General features: G+C 33.3%; 2 pseudogenes; both read right to left on the minus strand.

Annotated features, from left to right (window-relative positions):
• Positions 1 to 1,524: 1,524 nt before the first annotated feature.
• LOC150035955 (uncharacterized) lies at positions 1,525 to 5,628 on the minus strand (annotated as a pseudogene).
• A 959-nt stretch (positions 5,629 to 6,587) lies between these two features.
• Positions 6,588 to 8,328, minus strand: LOC150035956 (uncharacterized; annotated as a pseudogene).
• Between the last annotated feature and the right edge of the window lie 2,528 nt (positions 8,329 to 10,856).

Below are 10,856 nucleotides of genomic sequence, written 5' to 3' on the forward strand. Positions count from 1 at the left end.
GTGAGAATGCCGGAGTGTGTAGGCTCTGGCTATTTTGGAAGAGGGAGTTATAGAGAAAAGAGAGGAGGAGAAGAATACAAAACTCTTTTTGTATGTTTTGTGTGATTGTTTGTGTGAAAACTAGAGGGAGAAGAAGAACAACCACTCCCCCTTTTTTTACCCCACTATCACGTAGAAGAGAGAAAAGAGGGGGAGAGAGTTACACTCCCAAAGTGATTTAAAAATAATAATAAAAATCAATTTATTTATTTATTTTAGTAAATCATTTAATATATATATTTATATGATAACTACCTTATCATATAATATATATTAAATTATATGTTATATCAAATATAACATATAACCTATAGTTTCTATTCTTTCACCAATGATATTTAATATAAATCAAATTTATATTAAATTTGATTATATGAATCAAATTCATATAATTAATATTTGAATCATATTCAAATATTTATTTTCTCTCAAATAAACTTTATATTATAATGTATCAAATACATTATAGTAATTATATCATATAAAATCATATAAAATAAATTATAGCACATATAATTAATTCTCTCAATTAATTTGAACAATTCAAATTAATCCAAACAAATGATTCTCATTAATTCCTGTTGAGCTACAGAGGAGACCTCATGGACATGTAGCTTAAAGCTCCAAGTACGTGAATAATTAATTAAACTCCTTTAATTAAATTATTCACCATCTGTTAACTGTCTGGCACTCTACTAAAGACCGACAGCTGCACTCTTCGCACCACAGATATATTTTTGTGCCCACTTGATATAATCAGTCAACAGTATGATAACCTTTTACAAATTGCTCATAAGTACTACTAGGCAAAAATTACCGTTGTGCCTCTGTAGTTATATCTAACTCCTTAAGTACACTAGAAGAAATTCGGGCTTCAATGTCGATTTTAAAACTGACATTAAAGGGCTTAATGTCAGTTGGCAACCAACATTAAAGGGCATTAATGTCGGTTCGCAATCGACATTAAAGATAGTGTTATTAAATGCCTTTAATGTCGGTTGCCTTTAATGTCAGTTTGAAACCGACATTAAAGGCCTTCAGTAACACCAATATTGCAGCCTTCAATGTCGGTTGCAACCGACATTGAAAGTCTTGCAACCGATATTAAAGGTCTTTAGTGATTAAAGGTCTTTAATGTCTGTTGCAAACGACATTAAAGCCTTGTTTTTTTTTAATTCTTAACCGACATTGAAGCCCGAATCTATTCGTCTTTTTTAAATTCCGTTGCCGAATCCATTTTTTTTGTCAAATAAGTTAAAAACGATATTATATGTCTCGTGTTGGGTCAGGAAATGTCCGTCATTGTTTTATATTAAAGAGTATAAAAAAAATTGCATGGCGAGCCCATCAATATTTGTCTTCCACCTATGAATTTATCCACAAACAAGAATCAATATTTCCAATCCATTATATATACTCATCAATATTTGTCTTCCACCTATGAATTTATCAACAAACAAGAATCACAATATCAGAACCAGAATTTCATAGAATACTTACACCAAAGCCATCATTTCTCTCATTCACATATATCAAGTAGTACTAATTCCATGAATAAACAAGAATCACAATACCAGAATCACAACACCATGAATACAGCTTCCAATAATAAACAGATCATGTCTTCCACCTACGAATTTATCCACAAACAAGTATCACAATACCAGAACCAGACTTTCATATAATTCTTATACCAAAGCCATCATTTCTCTTATTCACAAATATCAATTAGTACTAATTCCATGAATAAACAAGAATCACAATACCATATATACAACTTCCAATAATAAACAGATCATGTCTTCCACCTATGAGTTTATCCACAAACAAGAATCACAATATCAGAACCAGACTTTCATAGAATACTTACACCAAGCCAACCAGAACCAGACTTTCATAGAATACTTACACCAAGCCATCATTTCTCTCATTCACAAATATCAAGTAGTATTAATTCCATGAATAAACAAGAATCACAATATCATAAATACAGCTTCCAATAATAAACAGATCATGTCTTCTACCTATGAATTTATCCACAAACAAGAACCACAATACCAGAACTAGACTTTCATAGAATACTTACACCAAGCCATAATTTCTCTCATTCACAAATATCAAGTAGTATTAATTCCATGAATAAACAAGAATCACAATACTATAATCACAATACCATGAATACAGCTTCCAATAAAAAACAGATCATGTCTTCCACCTATGAATTTATCCACAAATTCATTTTAAGCTAGCATTTACATTCTATTGAGACAAAAAAACAAGAATTACATCCTTACACAAATCGGCCAACAAAACTTGCCCATTGGGTCCAAATTACGTCGATCTTTCCTTGCATATATGCATCTTTTGTATTGAACTACCAAAAAGAAAAAAAAAAAGATAAATTCAACATAAGTTTACGTCCATTTATTAAATTAAAGCTAGCACTGTATAAAAAATAAATAATTTACGTACGAGGCTAGTAATGGGAGTAGTAGGATTATGCACTATTTCGTGTATATACTTTTGCACATAGTACCCGCATCCTACAGAATCTAATTGACGAGGGCATTACATATAAAGAAGTTGAAAAAAATTGTTAAAAAATGAATACAAATATATTTTTACAGGTTTCCATTTTGGAGAAGACCGATAGTGTTGGAGATCATGCTTGTCTTGCCATGTTTTCAATCCACTAAATAGTTTAAAAACATTAATTAAAAATAAATTGTAACGACCCGAGTTCAGGAGGGGTACATGAATGAACCGGTATCACATCCGAATGAGAGGGATCCTAAGGACATGAAAGTATGGTTAAGAAGGCTTAAAAGAATTGAAAGTTATCACCTATACCAATAAGGTGCACCTTCCTTTTCGGTGGCTCAATCATAAGAACTCCTTTCGATGGCTCAATCATAAGAACTCCAAAGTTAAGCATGCTTAGCTTGGAGAAATTCTATGTTGGGTGACCTCCTGAGAATTTTTCTAGGATGCATGTGAGTGAGGACAAAGCATGCTGAAAGGACCCGTGCTGGTTTATGGGGACAACTTTGGAGGAAGAAGGGAGGATGACATAGCCATAGCCAGGTTGCAAGAGACGTAAGGGAATATCGGGGCCATTAGGAGTCGAATCCGAATTCCGAAACCTGGGCCTGGAGCGTTACATAAATACTTCAATTAAGAGCTAAGAAAGTTCAATTACACTTACATATTTATAACTCCATGAAAATCCTCTTGAATCTTGCTTCGAAGAGAATCCAAAACATAAACATAATTTTCTTGTAGATTGATTACAACCAATATCTAATGATAACTATAATGAGCAACAATTTTGAAATATTAGTACATGTATAATGCAAATTAAAAATAACTTAAGAACTTGTATCTACTTACCCTGTGTTATATAGAATGAGGACTATTTGGTCTAAATTAGCCAATTCTAGTTGATTGGCTAAATTTCTGGATCGGATATCTTGAGACTTCACATGTAGCGATATTCTTGCTTGATCAATTATAAAAAACTTCTTCATAATATCACGACCACATTCATCCTAAAGATACCTAAACAAAGTAAAGGTTATTATTTATCAACATGAAACAAAGTATACATGAGTGAATCTAGATGAGTAATACTTACGCAATGTATGTTAGAATACACATGTAGCCTATTTCAACCATATTGCAATATTGGAGCAGATCATCACGGCCTAAATAAATAAATTTGTCTCTTCCAAATATATGCTTGTCCAAAGAGATACGGATCATGTCTACATTGTTCATGTTATACATGGCATGTCCGTTCAATAATTTGATAGTACCATTAGCGTTAACATATTTGGAGGACTGGCTGAAGCTCTTAATTGGTGAATGATCCTACCATAACCAAAGTTACAAAAATTCAAAGTAGGAAAAATAATAAATAACCAAACTCATAAACTGAAAAGGAAACATACTTTTTTCTCGTCAACCATAACTACAAGTTCACGAGGCCATTTTACGAAGTTGCCCATTGCTTGCTTTAAGAACTCTATTTTACCCTTCACAGGAATTGGTATAGGCAAATATTCTCCAATGAAAATGTCAATCAGAATTTTAACAGTTAAGCATGACATATCATCATCAAATGTTGTGGCTACTGCAACATTATTATCTACAGTTCCTATAGCCAAGTGGCATGGTCTCCCCTTAACAAATTTAAAAGAACTTATGTCATGCATGGTTAAGCACGTACAATATGATTAAAATTTAAAAGTCACAATAAATAAATTACCTCCAAATATTCTTTAGACATCTTCTCAGTATCTTCTTCTTTAGACATCTTCTCAGTATCTTCTTTAGATGCACTTAGTGCAATACTTCTAACAGATGATTTGGACTGATGAGATTGTTTGTTGTGAGTTCTTTCTCTTGACATTTTACCATGTCGAACAATTTTTTGACTAGAGCCTCCTTCAATTTATTGGCTCATAGAGGACTTTGGTTTTACTAATTTGTAATATTGAGAATGGGAAACAAAATTACCCATTCCTCTAACACGTCCCTAATGTTCTTCCGTACCCAATGCTTCGATGAGAACATCTTCACCTTCATGAACTTTAGCCAATTTATCTTGTAAAACATATTACAATTTTCACACAATATCTATATCATCTTAAACTTATATATATGTCATCTTAAATTTTGCATAATAAATACCTACAATCCGATTGGCACATTCTCGAGTAACTTCATCAAAGTATTCATTATTCTTTCCATTTCTTACTTCTTTCCATAAAGTCGCCTGATAAGAAGGGTCATTCGATAGGTTCTACATGAGCATACATATTTAATTAGCATAAACATATTAGAATAAAATATTTAATTTAAGTCGAATAACTCACTAATTCTTGGGCAAGATTCGCATAGCCCTTCCGAGAAATGTGGTGATTATATACACATTTCGCACGTCTTTCTTTTTTAACACGATTGATTTTCTGTACAACAAATCTAGTTGAAGTTACCTATCAAAACAATGATAATGTTGACATGTAATTTATTGTGAATGACTTACCTCCCATTCTTCACTCAATCGTTCATTGACGAACGATGTCCAATGATCTTGCTCTATATGAGAATATTGTTGCAGTGGAAATTGCAAGACCGATGGTTCATTCTTAAATGGAAGTATGAACTTTTGAGTCAACGTTGTCTTGAAAGTCCGAAACTTTCTAGATGCAGACATTAGTATACAATGTTTGGACTTAGAGTCCACATTGAACAACATCTACACAATGAAAAAAGTAGTTAAACAATAAACTAATAAACTACTATGCACATGAATTAAAAGTTTAGAAAACATACCGCTACACAATCAAAAAGTTTTTCTTTTAAATGATTTGGAACTTTTTTCCAAGAATCATACGTTATAGGAATTTGTTGTCGAACACAAACTCCTATATAATTCTACATCTTCCTTGCTCCATATCCAACCGGTTGTCCATGTTCATTATAATCGATGGTCAACCGTTGCCCAGATGTCCTTATTTGTGCCAACTTAGACATTGTAGTTGGGCCATGTGGTATACTTATTCTACTATATTTTTGTGGGATCATATTTCTATCATCATCACTGCTACTTGTTGAAGTTTCCATGTCAATCTGCAAAAAAAATAAAAAATAAAAAAAAAAATAAAAAAAATATTACTCACACAAAAAACATATAATATTAATATTTAAATATATATAACCATAGTAAATGACATACCATGTTTAATACATTATTTATCAACCCTTCGACCCTTACAGTCATGTCTATTGTATGTGGATGTTGTATCATCAATCAATCTCAGTAAATGTATCAACATTGGGCATTCTTTGCATACCTCCATAACCACACTCTTGTAGCATATCTCCTATTTCATCTTCATAAAAATCATCCTCATTTGTTCGTTGTGGAGATGTTAACACAATTGACCAACCCAAATTTGCAGGGTCTTTAATATAGAACACTTATTTTGCTTGAGAGGCTAAAATAAATGGGTCTGATTTATGTCCAATACGATTGAGGTCCACAATAGTAAACCCAAACTCGTCTGTTTTGACTCCAGTTCTATTCTCAACCCAATTACATTTGAATAAAATAAATGATAATTCATGATAGTCAAGCTCCCATATTTCTTGTATTACACCATAAAAGGTCATATCTAACATGACAGACCTTTTATCCTTAGCACTAGAGACTTGCATTGTTGTAGCCGTTATACTAACTCCACTATTTTGAACCCTCCTAACATCATCGCGATTCTTTGTGTGATAGTAGTAACCATTGACCACATAACCAGAATATTTTGCCACAGTTGGACAAGGTCCATTAGCTATCTATCTCAAAGAAGGCGATATGGAATTTTTGGGTACTTCGAGAGCTAGTACAACCTACGAATTAGTAGTTAACATTTAATTATACATCAAATAGTAGGTCTCTAGAGATTATCCGTGTGGACAACCACTAACTGAATGTACGAATATGCTCTTCTTGAAGCCACTTTCTACTTTTATTTTTACCAGAATTGAGTTTAGACAAAATATCCATATGTTGCCTATTATAAATGACAAAGTTAGTAGATTATTGAATAATCAAGTAACCTAAATCAAGAATAAGATGAAGATCTACATACTCGACGTAAGGAAGCACATCATTTACATTTTGAAGGACATAAAGATGAGCTTGATCCAACTTATCCTTACTCGATTTGATAAAAGAAGCAGCTGACAATGCTCTATCAATGTTTGAATTCGCTTTCTTTGTTGATGAGTTTAGCCCAATAGAATTAACACCAGATACGAATTCAGAACAAAACTTTATAGTCTCTTCGACAATATAATTTTCTCCAACACATCCTTCTGGTCGATTTCTATTTCGTACATAAGTTTTCAATACTTTCATGTATCGTTCAAAAGGATACATCCACCTCAAATAAATAGATCCACAAAACTTAACTTCTCTTACGAGATGCACTATAAGGTGTACCATTATTGTGAAGAATGATAGAGGAAAATACTTCTCTAAGAGGCATAGAGTGACAACGATATCCTATTGCATACCCTTTAACTGAGATGAATCGATCGCCTTGCAACATATAGCATTAAAGAAGAAGCATAGGCGAGTAATTGCAAGTCTTACATGTTTGGGTAAAATATCATGAATGGCTATCAGTAATAATTGTTGCATAAGAACATGATGGTCATGCAACTTAAGTCCGTAAAGTTTCAAATCTGTGAGCTACACTAAACTTTGAATGTTCGATGAATAGCCTTCAGGTACTTTAATTTCTGATAGTACCTTACAAAAGCTCAATTTCTCAGCTCGTGTTAATGTATAACATGCGGGAGGTAAAAAGACTTTTTTCTCTCCTACTTGAGGGGCTAACTCTGATCTAATGTTCAATTCCACCAAATCTAATCGAGTCTTTATTCCATCTTTTGTTTTACCAGGAATATCAAGCAATGTGCCAATAAGATTTGCACATACATTCTTTTCAATGTGCATCCCGTCTAAACAATGTCGCACGTCAAGATACTTCCAATATTCTAACTCGAAAAGAATAGATTTTTTCTTCCAATAAGTTAAAGTGTTATCTCCACTGTTATTTTCTTTGATACTTTTCTTACCAAGTGAATATTGAAACTTGTTTTTGCAAGAATTTCTACCCCACTCAATGGTTCTGAACCAAATTCTAATTCTTGTGCGCCATTAAAAGCTTTCTTTTGTTTCCTATATGGATGATGGTGAGGTAGAAACTTGCGATGCCCGAGATATGCCATCCTCTTCCCTTTTGGTAAATAAGTGGATGAAGTATTCTCTCCACAAATTAGACATGCATGATATCCTTTAACCATACAACCACATAAGTTATCATACGCAGGAAAATCATTAATGATCCATAATAAAATGGCTTTAAGCATGAAACGTTGTTCTTTACATGCATCGTAACATTCTACCCCATCTTTCCAAAGTTTTTTCAAGTCATCTACTAACGGAGCTAAATAAACATCTATGTCATTTTCCGATTGTTTAGGACCAGATATTAGTGCAGTCAACATAAAATTTTTTCGCTTCATGCACAACCATGGAGGTAGATTGTACGTCACTAACATCACTGGCCAACAACTATATCTACTATTCGAATCTCCATGTGGATTTACCCCATCTGTCGAAAGAGTAAGACGAAGATTTCTAGGTTCTGACCCAAACTCTGGCCACAAATTGTCTATTTTTTTCCACGATAGGGCATCTTTAGATGTTTTATAAACCATTTGTTTCTTTTTTTTTTTAGCATGCCACGTCAATAAACTTGTTGTCTCTTTACTTTGGAACATTCTTCCAAATCTTGGAATTGAGGGGAAATACCATATGACTTTTGCTGGGATATTCTTAGCCCTTTTGTTTAAATATTTTTGAAGCTTCCATCTTGACATACCACGAATGGGGCATACATTTGCATCAGAGAGTTCTTTTCTAAACAAACAACAATCATTTCTACATGCATGGATCTTCTCGTACTTCATTCCAAGAGTACCCAACATCTTTTTTGCTTCATAAGTAGAAGTTGGAATTTCATTAGGACTAGATAATATGTCATGAATTAATTCCAACAACTTAGTGAAACTCTTATCGCTCCATTCAAATTAGCTTTTAAATTATATAACTTTACCAATATAGATATTTTGGAAAAAGTTTTACAATTTGGGTACAATGGTTTCTTCGCATCATCTAATAATTCTTCAAAATTATTGGATTTTCCACTAAAATAGTTATTGTATGCAGCCTCAAACATTCCAATTGTGTCATCAACATCAACATCATCCTCGTCAGCTTCGTCTCTTTCACTAGTAGACACATTTTCATTGTTCCTCTTAATCAGTAATGATTCACCATGAAAAATCCATGTCTGATAACTTTGAACTATACCATTAAAAAATAAGTGTTCTCTTATTTTGTTCACATCTAGAGTCTTTGCATTAACACACTTCAAACATGGACAACTCATGACATTCGGTATATTTGAATGTTGTAGACCATTTTTAATAAACACCTCGACCACTAAACCATACTCAGCTGACATTCTATTCATTTTCATCCATGACTTATCTATGATTATAAAATATGCAACTTAATCTACACAAAAGAAAAAAAAAAAAACAATAACAAGGGAAAATTTAAAAGCATAAAATTATGTTTGTAAAATATGCAACTTCAACAAATTTAGAACAACTAGACTTTTAAGATAAGCATCTTATAAATATTACCTTGTCCTTGTTATTAATGTTGTTATGAAGTGCTTTTTGTGTTGGGTGCACCTTCTCCGCTTGTCAACCTTCTTAAAACACGTCCAATGCAATCTTCCTATCTTCCTTCCAAATCCCCAAGAATCAAAATTTAGCCTTACACGTCAAACTTGAACCTAACAAATGAAAAACTTCACTCAACACCACACAACAACTGGTAGTGAATTCTAAGCTAAAGCCAATGGGAGGTAAGGACTCTAAACGGTAATATATGGAGATGACAAGCATGAAACGTTAACCATATTACGTATAAATTAGAGTTTACAAGAAAAACGAAGAAAACAAGACATGAGATCTCACAAGATGTTACAATAAAATTGCTCTAATCAGGATGATAGTATACTTTCTTGCTCTCACCTCTCCATTCTAGTGAAAAATAACGCTACAAGGTGGCTACAATTAAAAATGAAGAACAAAAGGATGTGAATGCAACAAAAGAAGAGCCTATGAACTATGAAAAAGGTGGGTTTTACTTAGAAAGCATGAGATGGTACACAATAATCACACGACTTGGCCTAGAAATTACGATGAGAAAAGTGAGAACTTGATATGACATTGCGGTTAGGACCAAGGTAGTATGAGCTACCTTTGTCTGACATTGGTTAGAATGGGATGACTAATGTAGTACTTAATGGCTTAGCTCTCCCATCTCAATAGCTCTAGTTTTGGGGTGTGGTTCTCCAAGGTACTCAAGTACCAAAAATCCAGAGGATATTGATCTGACGACCACGTGCTTGAATTCAATTACTTCACGGAATTAAACCCTTGGGGTTCACTTGCAAGTGAAGGATGCATCACAAAATAATATTGCATGATGAAAAATGTTAGTGCTATGATAAGAGACCTCTACAGATTAGATTTCATATTAGTTTTCCTTCAAAGTTCAATAGGTGTCCTGGCTGAAGAGAAATAAAATTTACCTTCAGTATTCTATAAGAGATGTCACTGGAAGGAAATTTAGCGGCGCATTCACTTTTAAGTGACAGAACATTTTTGGCACTATGAGGGACAATCCAACTATTATAGAGGCTGAAGAAAGTACAAGAGAAGAGCTCTTGATAATGAGGGGAAACCATGTCAGTTAATGCACAAGCATTTCTACATTACAAAATCAAACCATAAGATAGAGTCCCTGTGATGTGCAGAAAACTATTATGAAAGAAAAAAGATATATCAATACGCATGTGCAGTAGCTAACGATAACTCATGGCAGTATATTGGCTACTAGATGTCATTTCAATGCTATTCACCAGATTATGCCTTGCTATGACACAAAATAAGCTCACTGCAGCATAGTATTAACAAGCTCAAACACCGCCTACTGTTATAATTCTACCACATGAAACACCTTGAACTCCAACTACATTCCATCTAGTAAATCGATACCTTTATCAAACAAACATGGCGGTGCATTGTCAGTCCTAGGTTCAACATCTCTTGTAGTTGATGATGACTTTTTTTCTTTTGTTTGATAAGAGAAAATCTACATGGTAACT

This window comes from Benincasa hispida, chromosome 5 (assembly GCF_027475165.1).
Source record: "Benincasa hispida cultivar pf3 chromosome 5, pf3_genome.v1.1, whole genome shotgun sequence".
Lineage (NCBI taxonomy): Eukaryota > Viridiplantae > Streptophyta > Magnoliopsida > Cucurbitales > Cucurbitaceae > Benincasa > Benincasa hispida.